General features: G+C 41.9%; 1 long non-coding RNA gene across 2 annotated transcripts in view; it reads right to left on the reverse strand.

Moving 5' to 3' along the window:
* Positions 1 to 16,335, reverse strand: part of LOC137525016 (uncharacterized) — a 410,675-nt gene that overhangs the window by 102,893 nt on the left and 291,447 nt on the right. Inside the window, exons 7-8 of one of the 2 annotated variants that reach the window (XR_011022835.1) lie at positions 15,595 to 15,764; positions 10,646 to 10,724 (exon numbers count right to left, since the gene is read on the reverse strand). This is a non-coding gene — a long non-coding RNA (uncharacterized lncRNA). Of the gene's footprint in view, positions 1 to 10,645; positions 10,725 to 15,594; positions 15,765 to 16,335 lie in introns of those variants that run through there. The other variant, XR_011022834.1, reaches the window with a different exon arrangement.

The following is a 16,335-nucleotide window of genomic DNA, read 5'->3' on the forward strand; positions in this document are numbered from 1 at the left end:
TGTCCAGCCTCATTATACTTCCTCCAAGCTTCCGGAAGGAAGCTTGGAGGTCGCATTAAAACAAAAAGTTACTGTGGCCATCTTGTGGCCAAATAGTAAACTACACCCTACACATTTTTCACATACAAATAAATGACTTTTACACATAAAATTAACTCATTACCTCCCACACTCCCCATTTTTTTTTTTTTGTAATTAAAATTTTTTTAAAAAATTTACAATTAAAAAAAATACATAAATAGTTACCTTAGGGACTGAACTTTTTAAATATTTATGTCAAGAGGGTATAACACTGTTACTTTATAAACTATGGGCTTGTAATTAGGGATGGATGCAAAAATGAAAAAAATGCACCTTTATTTCCAAATAAAATATTGGCGCCAAACATTGTGATAGGGACATAATTTAAATGGTTTTATAACCGGGACAAAAGGGCAAATACATTTCATGGGTTTTAATTACAGTAGCATGCATTATTTAAAAACTATAATGGCCGAAAACTGAAAAATAATTATTTTTTTCCCCACATTTTTCCTATTTTCCCATTAAAACACATTTAGAAAAAAATAATTCTTGGCATAATGTCCCACCTAAAGAAAGCCTAATTGGTGGCGGAAAAAAACAAGATATAGTTCATTTCATTGCGATAAGTAATGATAAAGTTATAGACGAATGAATGGAAGGAGCGCTGAAAGGTGAAAATTGCTCTGGTGCTCAGGGGGTAAAACCCCTCAGTGGTGAAGTGGTTAATCAGCAATAACTTCATCTGTACTCGTGCCACTTAAATTATCTATATATCTTTTTTTTCAAGACAAACTAAGCTTTCATTGGAGATATTTGGTACAAAGTAAAATGTTCCTCTCTTTGCATTTTAATGGGAAAAAGTGGGAAAATTTTTAAAAAATGCATTGTTTCTCAATTTTGACCAATTCCTGTTTGGAAATAAAAAGTGCGATTGACATAAAAACTGTGCCGCCAGTTAAAGTCGCCCCAGTATAGATATCCAGATGTGTCCCCAGTATCACCCCCCCCAGTATAGCCAGATGTGTCCCCAATATCAGCCCCCTCTAGCATAGCCAGATGTGTCCCCTGTGTTTGACAGCCCCAGAATAGATTGACAGACGCACCCCTAGGAATAGTGCCCCTCTTTATAGCCATATGTGTCCCCGGATCAGGATTAACCCCATTATGGCCAGATGTACCCCCAGGATTAGTGCTGCCCCCCCCATTATAGCCAAATGTGCCCCCAGTAAATGATTACTGCCCCCCCTCCCCCGTTGCCCAAATTAGTAAAACCCCCCTCCCCTTAGTCAATTAGATGCCCCCCAACAAATATGTAAACCCCCCCTTTTATTTATGCTACCCCCACCCCCCAGGATCGATAGCCAGATGCCCCCCCCCCCCCATGAGGCAGCCCCCTCCGTGCAGAAATCCTAAAAAAAAATCATCCAGCAAGCAGCCTCACTCACCTACCTCGTTCCTGCGACTGTCCTGAAGCCCGATCCTCTGTTCTCCGCTCTGCAGTCAGCCGCATATTGCCGGTAACTTGGGTCCCGGCTTGATGACGTCATCAAGCCGGGACCCGGGTCACCGGCAATACGCGGCTGAATGCAGAGCGGTGATCGGAGGATCAGGCTTCAGGATCGTCGCAGGAACGAGGTAGGTGAGTGAGGCTGCTTGCTGGATGATTTTTTTAACTATTTGTGCGCCGAGGGGGACAGATGAAGGATCGCTGCAGTTCACTACTGCAGCGATCATTCATGGGAGGGGGGTGGACTAATTGGCCAAAAGGAACATGTTCCCTTCCACCAATTAGTAATGCAGCTGACAGTGCCGGAGGGTGCGCTCTAAAGCGCAACCGACCGTGCACAGCAGGGCTGCAACCAGGTCAGTATATCTACGTCGCTGTGGCTTGGAGGGTGCCACAGCTGACGTAGATATACTGTAGTGGTGGGGAAAGTGGTTAATCTTCCTGTTAAAATGGATTTAGAAAAAAATTATTCTTAGCAAAATGTACTACCTAAAGAAAGCCTAATTAGTGGCGGAAAAAAACAAGATATAGATCAATTAATTGTGATTAGTAGCGATAAAGGTATTGGCGAATGAATGGGAGGTGAACGTTGCTCGGATGCATGAGATTTTCCACGCTGTAGGCTGAAGTGGTTAAACAGCCGAGAAACAGTAAGAGACAGCTTGAGATAAGGTTTTACTGCAGAAAATATCAAAGGGTCATCATTTCTGCTTTGTTTTAAAGCCTAAAAGACAGAGTGAGGTGTCTTAACTGCAAATATGACAGAATTATGAAATGTTATAAAAAAATTCTATACAACTGAAAATAAAAAATATGAGACTCTTTTCTTTGCTACTAATGTCTTATTCGTTATCCATACTACACATACAATTCATTTTATCATAAGATTTTTTTTTCCGCTTCAGGTCTGCTTTAATAGCAATCATTTAACCATTTTAGCCGCCTGGGCATGATTATCACGTCCAGGCAGCTGCTTTTGCTCTGCTGTGCGCTCCCGTGTTGCCCCACATTAGCCCGGAGATCAATGAATGGGAACATAGTTCTCATTAATTGATCTAAGTTTCTGGTAGAAAGACCGACAGCTTCTTATAAGAAGCCGCCATCTTTCTAGCCAAAAAAAATCCCTCGTCCTCCTATATAAAAAATGCATTGTCTGTAGCTTATCTGGTAAGTAGAAACAAGAAGGTCCGCACTTGTCCAGGTAAAAGCCGTTTTTTTAGGATGTATCCACAAGAATTCACATAAGTCACATAACTGACATGTTTCGAACACTCAGTTTCTTAATCAGAGCTATGATTAAGAATTGAGTGTTCAAAACATGTCAGCTGTGTGACTTATGTGGATTCTTGTGGATACGTCCTAAAACAAAAGCTTTTTTACCTGGACAAGTGCGGACCTTCTTGTTTCTCGTGGTTCTGGTGGGCTTGCTGACCTGGCACTGTCTGGAGGCCGAGTGGGGTCAAGTTATCTGGTAAGGACTGAAGCAGCTGTACTTACCACAACCTCAGTGGCACCTGCTCTTTTTAAACACGGTGACTACTCCATTCAATTGACTAGAACTCAAAAAGATCAAGGCAGAACCATACATGCTGCCTGATGGCCTATGCTGAGATTACTTGCTTGTCTGTATAATCTCAACTTTCATCTTCCCAATGTAGAATTTTGTTCTGGTGTGGCCCTTTTCTCCTCAGCTGCATCCTCTGGAGATGAGTATTTTTGAGGGTTTACTGCTTGTTAGGGAGTTCTTTTACATTTTGGGGTAGTTTTAGTGGTAGTTTAAGTTTAGAGGTGGATTGCCACTATGGTTACTCTGGGAAATGGGATTATGCTACTTTAAAGAGACTCTGTAACAGCCTTATTTCTTCTATCCTATAAATTCCTATACCTGTTCTAATGTGCTCTGGCTTACTGCAGGCTTTCCTAGCTGCATAGTGGCTGTATTATCTCTGTTATATAATCTAATCTTCTTTCCTCTGACGGCTTTGTCGGGCTCAATCACTCAGGCTGGAATGTGCAGGTCTGCTTGTGATAGGATAGAAGCTATACACACCCTCTCCAGGCCTCCACCAAGCTCTGTATGACTCACACACTGAGCTACTCTCAGCCTATCACATGCTGTTAGCAGCCACGTCGTTTGTTTGTAAACACTGCATAAAACTGGCAATTACAAGCCAGGATTGCAGCAGGGAGTGGCAGAAACAGCACAGAGGAGCACAGGATAACATAATGAATAGAATGGTATGGTTTTTATTGTAAGAATTTTAGAGTACAGATTCTCTTTAAAGAATAGGGGAAGCATTTGTCATTGGGGAGGGCCTAGGTTTTGAAGCTTGGAGAATAGTATTTCACATGGGGGGGGGGGGGGGGTGTTATAGGGATAATGTTTGTAGGACCAGGAAGAGTTTAGGGGGGAGGGAATTGGTGGTGGGGGAGGAGCCATTACTTACAACTCTGAGGTATCCTTTAAACCAAACCTGAAAAGAAAATAAACTTATTGTATTGTATGTGTAGCACAGCTAAGCAATAGAACATTAGAAGCAAATAAAATAGTCTCATATTATTAAAAGAAAACTTCAGTTGTTATGTATGCAAAAGAGCTTCTCTGAGCAATTCCACCCAACTTGGGTGAAATAGAGGCCTGTTTTCTGAAGCACTTCAACAGCCAAGAAACAGTGAGAGACAGCTTGTGATAAGGTTTTACTGCAGGTAAGTTCAAAGGCTCCTTATACTGCTTTGTTTTAAAGCTTAATATACAGAGTGTAGTTTTCAAACTGCAGCTGTGACAGTGTGATGCAATGTTATAAAAAAAATATATAAAATATGAGACTCTTTTCTTTGCTACTAATGTTCTATTCATTATCTGTACTACACATACAATTCATCATATCATCAGTTTGGTTTTTTTTTCGCATTAGGTTTGCTTTAACCACTTGATGACCCACCCTTTACCCCCCCTTAAGGACCAGCGCTGTTTTAGCTGATCTGTGCTGGGTGGGCTGTGCAGCCCCCAGCACAGATCAGGGTGCAGGCAGAGCGACCAGATTGCCCCCCTTTTTTCCCCATTAGGGGTATGATGTGCTGGGGGGGTCTGATCGCTCCTGCCTGCGGCGAGATTACTCCCCTCCCTCTCCTACCTGTCCACCCCCGGTGATCCGCGCTGCACAGGACGCTATCCGTCCTGTGCAGCCAGTGACAGGCTGTCCCCTGTCACATGGCGGCGATCCCCGGCCGGTGATTGGCCGGGGATCGCCGATCTGCCTTACGGCGCTGCTGCGCAGCAGCACCGTACAATGTAAACAAAGCAGATTTTTTCCGCTTGTGTTTACATTTAGCCTGCGGGCCGCCGATCGGAGCCCCCCGCCATGAATTGACAGGAAGCAGCCGCTCGCGCGAGCGGCTGTTTCCTGATTAATCAGCCTGCAGCTGGCGACGCAGTACTGCGTCGCTGGTCCTGCAGCTGCCACTTTGCCGACGCACGGTATAAGCGTGCGGTCGGCAAGTGGTTAATATCCAACACAGACAATTCAGCTCTGGGAAAAACAAATGAATCACTTACGCTGAGAAAATACAAGGCTCCAAATTGTCAGAAGCAGAATGACAAGGGAGGAAATGGAGGAAATGATATGAATGTGGTAAGGATTGCTTTCTGTAGAGTGAAAGTGCGCTTACTCTTTAAACAACTGCTTCAGACAATGATAAGACAAGTAAAAACAGCCTTGAACACAGCTCTAATACCCCCCCATTCAGCAAGAGATCTATACACAGACGACTTCATTTCATTCTGCTGTCAACTTGTCATATCCACAGAGCCCAAATTACACTGTAAATGCCTGAAAATAACAGTTATTTGCTGATTTCCTCTTATTCACTTGCCATCGTATGAACTGATCCTAATTTAAACATTCTTGGGAAATTTCACAGTATTTTCTGCAGCTCTCATTGTATCTGCTCCTCCGCTAACAGAAGGTCTTAGAGGGACTCTCCTCCATTATCGATGAGTAGTGGTAAGCGTTACAGATTTACTGTTCGAAATGTTGGCACTAGTGTGGATTAGGTGACCCTAGAGCTGGCTCAATTACAAGGCAAACCTCGGCAATTGCCTAGGGCTTGGAGAGAGTCTAGGGGCCTGGTAGCTGCTAGCCCCCACCAAATATTACTAAAAAAGCCAGGTGACAATCGGCAAAAACTGCTGTCTTGCCTATGGCCCTATTTCACCTTAATCCTTTTCTGGGTCACCCAGCGGGAAACCTCATAGAGAAGTTCTAGTAACATGATTGGTTGCTGTTTCAACAGTTCTCCAATGACGGAACCCTCTGCAACTTTTACGTTTTGGATAGGTTGTATAAAAGAGGCACTGAAGCGGAAAAAAACATTAGGAGCAGAGACATAAGTCTAATATTGTTTCCAGTAGAGGAAGAGCTAAGAAACTCCAGTTATCCATGCAAAAGAGACATTGAGCTCCACGACCTTCAAAGTCGCAGAGAGCTCTGTCTTCTGAAGCTTATTATCTCAAGTGTCTGGCACTGTATTGTTTTTTTTTTCCTGCAGAGAACAGTTTAAAAGTTCACTAGCCTGCTCTGTAAAATCATTTAGAATGCTGAGTAGTGTGTAAACTGCAAATATTAGAGAATGGTGCAATGTTATAAAAAAAACTTTATAACTGAAAATAAAAATATGAGAATATTTTCTTTGCCACTAATGTTCTAGTAATTATCCGTCCTACACATAGAATTCATTATATCATAATTTTTTGTTCCGCTTCAGTGTCTCTTTAAAGGACATCCGAGGTGAAAATAAACTGATGAGGAAAACAATTCTATCTAGCCTTTTTCTCCTAAAAATCAATTTTTTTAAGCTAACCCACAGTTTTATTTTATATTTAAATCTAGTTTCTAAGTTTTTACTGTTTCATTGTATCCGCTCAATGACACTTTCATTGAAATATGCTAGAGCTCAAATCTAGGAATAATTGACCCTTTTTATCTCTTTTCTGCTCTCAGAAGCCATTTACTGACAGGAAAGTCTTTCATGGCTGTAATTACTTATCAGTGAGGGTTATGCTATAGTCTGACCCAGTCCGTCCCGGACAGAAAATGTCACTTGCATACCTGATATTTAACTCTTTCAGGCAGAGAAAGAAAAAAAAAAGGAACACAGCCTAGTTATTTGTGTGCTAGGCACTGTACATACACATGTCTATCTCATTATGTCTCAAGTCACCTCGGTTGTCCTTTAACCGGTTCAGCCCCACAGTGTCGAAAACCTCATGCATCCGAGCAATGTTCACCTCCCATTCATTCGCCAATAACTTTATCACTGTTACAATGAATTGATCTATATCTCATTTTTTCTGCCACCAATTAGGCTTTCTTTGGGTGGTACATTTTGCTAAGAATAATTTTTTTCTAAATCCATTTTAACAGGAAGATTAAGAAAGAAATGAAAAAAAAAATATTTCTCAGTTTTTGGCCATTATAGTTAATTAAAACTCATGTATTTTATTTGCCCATTTGTCCCGGTTAGTACACCGTTTAAAATCCCACTTTATGGTGCCGATATTTTATTTAGAAATAAAGGTGCATTTTTTCAATTTGCGTCCATCACTATTAACAAGCTTATAATTTACAATAATATAATAATATACTCTCTTGACATGCATATTTAAAAAGTTCAGACCATTAGGTAACTATTTATGTTGTTTTTGTTTTTTTAATTGTAATTTTTTTTTTTATATTAAAAAATTTATTTGGGTAATTTTTGGTGTGGGAGGAAAACAGCTAATTTTAAATGTAAAATAGTGTAATTGTTTAATAAAAAATGTATGGGGGTGTAGTTTACTATTTGGCCACAAGATGGTCACAGTCAAAAAAGTCCTGGATGCGAATGATCTCGCATCCAGGAACTAGAAAGAGAACGGGAAATTTTTTTGGGGGGTGAAAGACGGCAGTCTCTGATAAGAGATCATCGGTTTTCCTGCAGAACTATATTCGCATTCACTGATCGGGGGTCTAGCGGCAGGCGGTGGGAGCGTGCGATTGTGCGCACCGCGCAGCAGCAGCAGAGCCTATCTGGATAAACATCCTCGTCCAGATAGGCCGAACTGGTTAATAACTACACACACTACTCAGCCAATTACAATGCTTCAAGTTGTAGAGGGTGCTGTGATTGGAGAACTGTTCCCTAATGACTTGGCCACTGGGTTACTTAACCATACTAGCTCTGATTTTTTTTTCCTCTTGAATTATATATTCAGGCTGTCAAGGAATCGCTGCGCAACCCCTGATGGGTTTTGTTTTGGAGCCATAACTTATTAAGGCGACATTATTCAAGTTACCCAAGCGCTTGAAATTCTATTCTGTTTATATCATGCGTTCCACTTAAGGATCAGGGGTGGTTTTCCTGATCCGTGCTGCGTGGACTCTCCAGCCCGCAGCACAGATCAGGATAGAGCCAGGGTGATCAGACTTACCCCCTTTTTACCCCACTAGGGGGATGTCCTCCTGGGGGGGGGGGGGTCTGATCGCCGCCGGCTTGCTGCGCTTTGCGGGGGGGCTCTTCAAAGTCCCCCTCCGCAGTGTTTTCGGCGCTCCGTCCCTCTCCCTCCCTCTCCCTTACCCTGTGAGCGGCGCAGGACGGATATCCGTCCTGCGCATTGTAGGATAGGCTTCAGCCTATCATATCCCGGCGATCCCCAGCCAATCAGAGGCCGGGGATCGCCGATCTGCCTTACGGCGCTGCTGCGCAGCAGCACCGTATGATGTAAACAGCGGGGATTTCTTCCCCGCGTGTTTACATTTTGCCTGTGAGCCGCGATCGGCGGCTCTCTGGCTGTTCACGGAGACACTGTGGTGATATATTGTGGTGCTCATGCTGTTAAAGGAGAACTGTAGTGAGAGGTATATGGAGGCTGCCATATTTATTTCCTTTTAAGCAATACCAGTTGCCTGGCAGCCCTGATGGTCTATTTGCTTAAAGAAGTGTCTGAATCACACCAGAAACAAGCATGCAGCTAATCTTGTCATATCTGTCTAAATTTGTCAGAAACACCTGATCTGCTGCATGCTTGTTCAGGGGCTATGGCTGAAAGTATTAGAGGCAGAGGATTAGCTGAATAGCCAGGCAACTGGTATTGCTTAAAAGGAAATAAATATGGCAGCCTTCATATCCCTCTCACTACAGTTCTCCTTTAAGGATAATACAGTAATATATTTTCAGTTTCCCATTTTTATATCTGCTGTGTTATGTCAAAGGTGTAGATATGCCAGGCTAGATTCATGGACTGTTCATGTGATTGTGTGTGTGGGTCAATAGACCTACATTTGCATCTAAGAGGACTTCAGTGAATAGAGCTGGGGTAATCAGACAATGGCAGAAGTGAAGTGTTGAAGTCATTGACACTTGAAATATTTACACTTCTGTTGATGAAGGCTGTTAAAGCATTGTGAAGAACTCTAGACTAGTCAGGAAGAGTCTCTTCACCAAAAGTTGACGTGTGTTAAACACTATTTCATTGTGAGGAAATTGAATTATTGGTGGAGGTGCAAACTATACCCTGTAAATTACATCTATGGGAAGGGGTTGGAAATCTCTGCAGACTTTAAAAACGGAGACAGGAAAAAGCCTTAATCAAGTTTTCACCTTGAGTTGAAAAGCCTCACTTCACAATCTTTTGATGTATAGACTTTTACCTGGAAATGGAATTATGTCTGAGATTTAATTAAAAACTAGTTCCTCCCCTCCCCAAGGAAGTTGCAGCCTCCAGGCATATCTCACAGTATAAAACAGCAGCTAGGATAGCCACAACTGGTAGTTCTTGGAGATAGCACACACGGCTAGAACTAACCTGGTTCCTGACCAGAAAGTGCGTGCTCCTGCAACAACGCCAGATCGATACGCTGGTACGTTTATTTCCCCGTTTATTTTGGTAAGCAAATCGCTTTGTGTGTATTTTTGTAACTTTTATCTTTGTAACTTTTTACTTTGTTTTTGTAATCTTTTGTATATATTCTGTTCTGCATTGTTCCACTTTTTTCCCTGGAATATTAAATTATTATTTAATAAGCTTGACTTCTGCTGTACTAAACTAACACTCATAGCCTAGAAGAGATTGAAGTGTGTATAAGTCCGTGCCTGATTGTATGATTGAGCGACACTACTGTAAAAGATTGTAATTGCATTGTGTGTGGGGCGTTTGTCATACGTTGGCCTAAAGCGCGCAGCTGACCCAACGTACGAAAACGCCAGTGCGAGTAGCTCAACAGCTGAGTGGCTAACAGTATCGTTCGGAACGACTGTTAGTGGTTTTGCTTTACTACAGTGTAAGATTGCAACTGTGTGTGAGTGTGGGTGCGTGACGTTCCCGTATTCGGCCTAAGCGCAAAGCTGACCCGAATACGAAAACGCGGATTGCGCTCTGAGGACTCGACAGCAGAGTGGAAGTGTCTAGCGAACCGCTAGTGGTGGCAGTGAGAGGTGTTCTGAGGGGTCCCAGCCTTGTTTTAGCTCGAATAAGGCTGCTCCCCGCTTGACCTGGTCAAACCCGCAGTCGGGAACCGTATACGCAGGCGTGCCGCGGGCCGGTTCCTGACAGACACCCTCCGTGAACTGACATGGAAATGGTAACCCACTTAAGACCTGCTGACGCCTATGGGCGTTAGCTGGTCGTTTAAGTGGTTAAAGTAAGTCTGTACTTAGAGAGATATGGAGACTGCTATTGCTAACCACTTTTTAAAGAGACTGTATAATATCTGCTGTTGGTAGCATATTTTTCTAGAATTAGCCCTTTGTTATACTGTATGAGTTTTTTGTTTGCTCTTTGCTATGTTGTATAGTTTTGTTGTTTTTGCACAGCAGAGAAGTATTTCAGCAAAGGGTTAAGCTACTCTTTCCGGGTCCCCACCTGGTCGGAGAGTCTTCAGCCATAACTCTGTCTTTCCAACAAGTAATAAGACAGCTGTCCTTGCTTTCAGCTCTGCTTTCCCCAAACCTGCCTGTGCAGCAGATTGGTGGAGAGCCAACTAGCAGCGAAAAAAAAGTCAAGTGCTCATTAAAGGGACTCAATAAGAGGAAAATGCTTCTGAGTGATGAGGCCATTAGCCACCTTACTGAGAGTCTGGGCTGATCTGAGATCTACTTCCACTTGCCAAGGAGGTTGGAAACCAAAGGCCATTCCTCATTCTGAGAGAGGCTTCCTCTAGAGGCAAACAACAGACATCGTCAGCTAATTCTGGCCAGATATGAACTCTCTCTTGAAGAAAAACAATAATAATAATAATAATAAAAAAAGATAACATACCATATAGACTGCATTCAACAAGCTAAAGTGATTTTTAAAGTGTTCTAAATGTGTCTACCCTGTGCCCCCCAAAAATAAGACCTACCCCAAAAATAAGCCCTAGTTTGATTTTTTCAGGATTTTTAAGGATGCTCGAAATATAAGCACTGCGCCAAAAATAATTCCTAGTTCATTTAAATGGTGCCCAAGCCGTTATGGTATACATGGAAACAAGTTAAATAAAATGGAAACAGACTACAGCAGGATAGATAGTCCCTTCACCAAGGAAAGCAGACACCCCAAAAATAACCAATCTTAAAAATCCCCATGAGACCCAAAAACAATAAGGGTACGTTTCCACTAACGCGAATTCGCATGCGTTCGTCGCATGCAAATTCGCATAACCAATAAAAGTGAAGGACCCTGTGTCCACTTGTCAGGAAAACGTTGCGTTTTCTTGTGCAGGAAAAATCTGCACAACAGAGTTATCCGAATTTGCACGCCGCACACCCGCACGCGAATCGTCGGTAATGTAACTAAATAGGAAAACCGCAAGCTCTTTAGTTTTGCGGTTTTCCCGGCGTTTCCGCGTGCGATTTCGTCTAAAAACCCATGTCAATGCTTGCCGGGAATTGACATGGTTAAAATCGCGTCGTTAAAACCGCGGGCGATTCCGCGTGAAAATCCGCATGGACACGTCAATGAATCCGCAACTGCATGCGGATTCATTGACGCGGTTTCCGCGAGCAAATCGCGCCGCTCAAGTGGAAACGTACCCTAAGTGTTGGCAAATACCAGGGTCTTGAAAATGTAGAATGTTGTAAATAGACAAAAGGAAATAGATTCACGGGAAATTCACCATGGAATGCAGGGTTTGGAAATGTATGATGATATTCCAGGATGTGATAACATGACTATATTTAAATAAAAGTTACATTTTTTTGTAAAATGTAGATTGTTGTTCATGGAAAATAAGACACCCCTGAATATATGGCCTAATGCATCTTTTGGAGCAAAAAACGATATAAGACCCCGGTCCACATGCAATTCACTTTTTCGCCTGAGTTTTCTCCTAGGTGATATTTCACAACTTGCCAGTAAAATACATTTTGAACCACCAATAAGCAAACAAATGCTCAAAATAATTTTGATAGTACTTTTTCACCTACTTTTTTTGGTACTCTTTCAATTGCAAAGTGCTGGAAAGTTATTTTACAGAGAATAAAGAAAATATATCACCTAGGAGAACATTTAAGAAAAAAAGTTTATTGCATATGGGCTCCGGTCTTATTTTTGTTTTTACATTTTTTTTATTGTGGCAAGATAGAAAAACAGCCTGTTACAAGATCACATCTTTACAAATACAGCCACTTTTTTTTATAAAAATAACAAAGCACTCAATCAGTCTACACATCAGTCCTTTGCAACAAAGCATAGCATAGCTGAGGTTCCGGTCTTATTTTTGGGGAAACAGAGGTGCTATAAATCTCATAAAATGACACTGCCACTCCCATTTGTACATCATTGTAATATACACATAGTCTGCCCTTGTATTGTTTTTGTTTGTGTTTGTTAAGAAACTGCCAAGACAAATTCCTTGTAGGTGCAAACTTACTTGGCGAAATAAAATTGATTCTGATTTGTAAATCCCAATGCTAGATGCAGCATTGAAGTATCCCAACTGAAACATTAGTACACCCTGTAGGCAGGGCAGCTGCTTGGATTGTCATGCTGTGCAGACCTTCATTGGGCGGGGCAAACAGATTGTGACTAGTCAAGGTGCGATTCTGACCAGGGACTTTAAAAGTATACCTGAAGCAAAGCTACCTAAGGTAAGCACAGAGGTAAATCCAGGCTGGATCCACATACTTCTGTGCATTGGCCGTTTTTCTCCTTGTTCTCCACGGTCTCCATAATCACTTCTTTTTTCCATTGTAACGTGCTAAAAATTTAAATCAAATCTGAAAAAATGATCTACTAGGAGAAAACTCAGGAGAAAAGGTGAATTGCATATGGGCCACATAGTTACAGTATATGGATCCAGCTTGAACATGGGCTTAGCTTAGGTAGCTTTGTTTCAGGTCAGGTGTGCTTTAAAAATCAGATATGACATCAGTAAATCAGGGAGCCCATACACTCAAGCACAGATAAATACAGAATTTCCTACTGAATGTCTGCACTGTACAAAGAGAACATTTGCAGATCAGTTGATTATAGTGCCTGGTGTTACAGCTATTCTATAGCCAAAACTGTGCTAAGTTATGGGCATGGACCTTTAACTATTGTATAGCCAGAAACACTGTGGCAGGTTTAACGGTGGTAAGAGGGTAATATAATAGCTACTTAATATCTAAAACATCTGACACTGAAAAAAAGAAAGGCGAGTATAGTTCAGGGTTAGCTGTTAGGCACTAGGTGGCAATAGCACATGGCATTGTTTCTTGAATCAACCCCAAACAACAATGGTCCTTTTTCATGCTCCCTACATTTTCATATTAGGATTTTAAATAAAGCCATACATCGATTCAGAGGACCTGAGTAAAGTCACATAATACTTTTTAGCAGAGAAATACACATAGTTGCACAGATATATATCAGGCCTGAAAGGAGACAAATAACGAGGGGAGAAGGGCAGGGGATATGGTCCCCAAGAGTGACATTTGGGAGTTACGAACAGAAGCTTCATTTTTAAGCTGCATACAGAGGAACTGTATGGAATGTGCCCATTTTTCTTGGGAGAAAAGTCATTTTAGGTGATTGGCTCTTGATGTCAGCTATGACTAATGTATACAATGGTGTATAACAGCCAATCAGAGGGTGGCACTGAGCAAGATCATGGAGTCTTATGAGTGGAGATAAATGTCTCTTTACATGGGGCCTTGGCTTCCATTTTTGTGGTGACAGGAATTCTATAGGGTGACTGTGAACAATTGGGATATGAGCCTTCAAATGTCAACCATTTTAAGCCACTGGCATTGTACTACATTTTGGTCTAAATGGATAGTAAGAATGATCAATGAGATGCAAATAATTATGAGTTGATGCAAATGTAGTGTTATTATTAAGGAATAATAATAACAGTAAATTTGCATCAACTCAGAATTATTTACATCTCATTGATCATTCTTACTGTCCATTTAGACCAAAATGTAGTGCATGCTTGGGGCTATGGCTAATAGTATTAAGAGGCAGAGGATCAGCAGGGCTGCCAGGCAACTGGTATTGCTTAAAAGGAAATAAACATGGCAGCCTCCATATACCTCTCTCTTCAGTTCCCCTTTAAGCAATCCCTCCCAAAGACAAACCGCGACATTAGCTTTAATACATGTACGTATTAATGACTATGTGGAAAACACCGTGCTTTGCTTCAGTATGACACATCTCTCACAAAGGGTTACCTTGGCCATAACAGACCCACTGACTGCCAACTAATATCATAACAGATGTTAGTTGTAAGTGAGCACACTTTGCGCTCAGTCCTTCTGGTTCCCACAAATATGTCTTGTGTGATCCCCATGGCTTCGCCACAGCAAAATTATGTTACTGAAATCTGTTGATCGCAGTACCAGCATTGCAATATGAGCCAATATTATGAAGCATTTTTAGTTGCGGCTGTAATGCGATTTTATGGACATTCATTAGCAGACTGTCATGCTAAAGAACCCCAAACACAGTCACTCAGAGTTAATCACTGCATGAAAACAGATCTGGCAACTCATTAGCGCGATAGCAACACATAACTCCTACAGTCTGTTCAAGGTATTCTGCAATCACTGCAGCTTCAAGCTCAAAGCAGTAACACTCATCAATTTAATGTGGCCTCTTGATTTTCTTGTGTACATCAGCAAATGGAAAATTCAGAGACAGTTTTAGGTAAATGAGGCCCTGAGCACAAAAATGAACATGGATCTCCTTATATTTTCCTACTAATAGCGAACTTGTTGTGCCCTCAGTATTCCTGGATTTGGCCTTCCTAACAAGATTGGGTCCCAGGCAGCTGCACATCTCGTAAATATGTGGAAGGCCTGGGACCTACTATGGTGATTTTGGCAGTGTTTTGGGATAGCTGACAGTTCCCAAAAAGCTTTGCCAATGAAAGTGAGTGGTGGGGAACCCGCTAGTGTGAGGGGTAATCACAACAGCAGGTGTTTGCGCTCAATGCTGTAGTATATAAGCACTTTGAAAAGCGATTCTGCAGTGTTTTAGGGGGCCGAGCGATTACAATTTAATCCATTCACCAGGTGTCCGGATTTCCTGCTTCAGTCCGTAGCCCCGCACCCTAAAGGAAGAGGTCACAGGCGCTTCACTGATTGGTCCTAGAGAAGCACTTCTTCCTTTGGGGGCAGGGTTCAGACCCAAGCCGGATATCTGACACACGGTAAATATAGTAAAGTTTACTTACATTTAAAAAAACACGAATAGCTAATCAGAAGCGCTGTACAGTTTACTGGGAAACGCGATAGTAATTGCACTTTAAATCGATGTACAGATCGCCGCAGCGATTTTAAAGCACTGCAGATTCCTAGTGGGTTCTATGCCTAAAAGAGCACCCCAGTGCTATGATGAAATATAGTACTTAGTTAATGTTCAGTGAGGTGTCAGAAAATGCAACAATATATGCATCCACAGTGTGTAATCAAACTTCCAATGCCTCAGTGTCTGTGATACTGCAGGCGGAGCACTCCAGTGGCTGTGTCTAGAAAGGTTCCCCCGGACCTATGAGACACTAAGCAATGGTACGGTGATGAAACATGTGGAGGAATCAGAGTACCTGAACAGGGGTACAAACCTCTAGGTGAGCCGGCTGGTCGCCTCTTGCCGCTGTCTGCATGGATTCTGCTGCTTGTGATAACTTCCAGCAATCCTGATACCCACTGCCCACAACCATGCAGCACAAGGAGCCACTGGACTTCCTAATAGGGCACTACTCCACTCCACTAGAGGGCCGGCTGCTCTTCTCTAAGTAAGGGAAGATAAAGGGTGACAAAATAGAGCAGACTGCGTTAGAAATAAATCCTGCGCACAGATACTGCTACTTACTGGATAAAAACTTGTTTTATTGTACATCAAAGGTTTTAAAGGACAACTGAAGCGAGAGGTATATGGAGGCTGCCATATGTATTTCCTTCAAAGCAATACCAGTTGTCTGGCAGCCCTGCTAATCTATTTGGCTGCAGTAGTGTCTAATTCACAACAGAAACAAGCATGCAGCTGATCTTGTCAGATCTGCCAATAATGTCATAAACACCTGATCTGCTGCATGCTTGTTCAGAGTCTATGGCTATAAGTATTAGAGGCGAAGCATCAGCAGGATAGCCAGGCAACAGGAATTGCTTAAAGGACACCTACATTGAAAATAAACTAATGAAATAAACAATCGTATCTATCCTCCTTCTCCTAAAATTACTTTTAAGATACTCCACAGTTTTATTTTATATTCATATCTACTTTTTAAGTTTTTACTGTTTTATTAATTTTGCTCAATGACACATTCATTGAAATATGCCAGAGTGAAATCTATGAACTATTG

Source organism: Hyperolius riggenbachi, chromosome 7, assembly GCF_040937935.1.
Source record: "Hyperolius riggenbachi isolate aHypRig1 chromosome 7, aHypRig1.pri, whole genome shotgun sequence".
NCBI classification, from domain to species: domain Eukaryota; kingdom Metazoa; phylum Chordata; class Amphibia; order Anura; family Hyperoliidae; genus Hyperolius; species Hyperolius riggenbachi.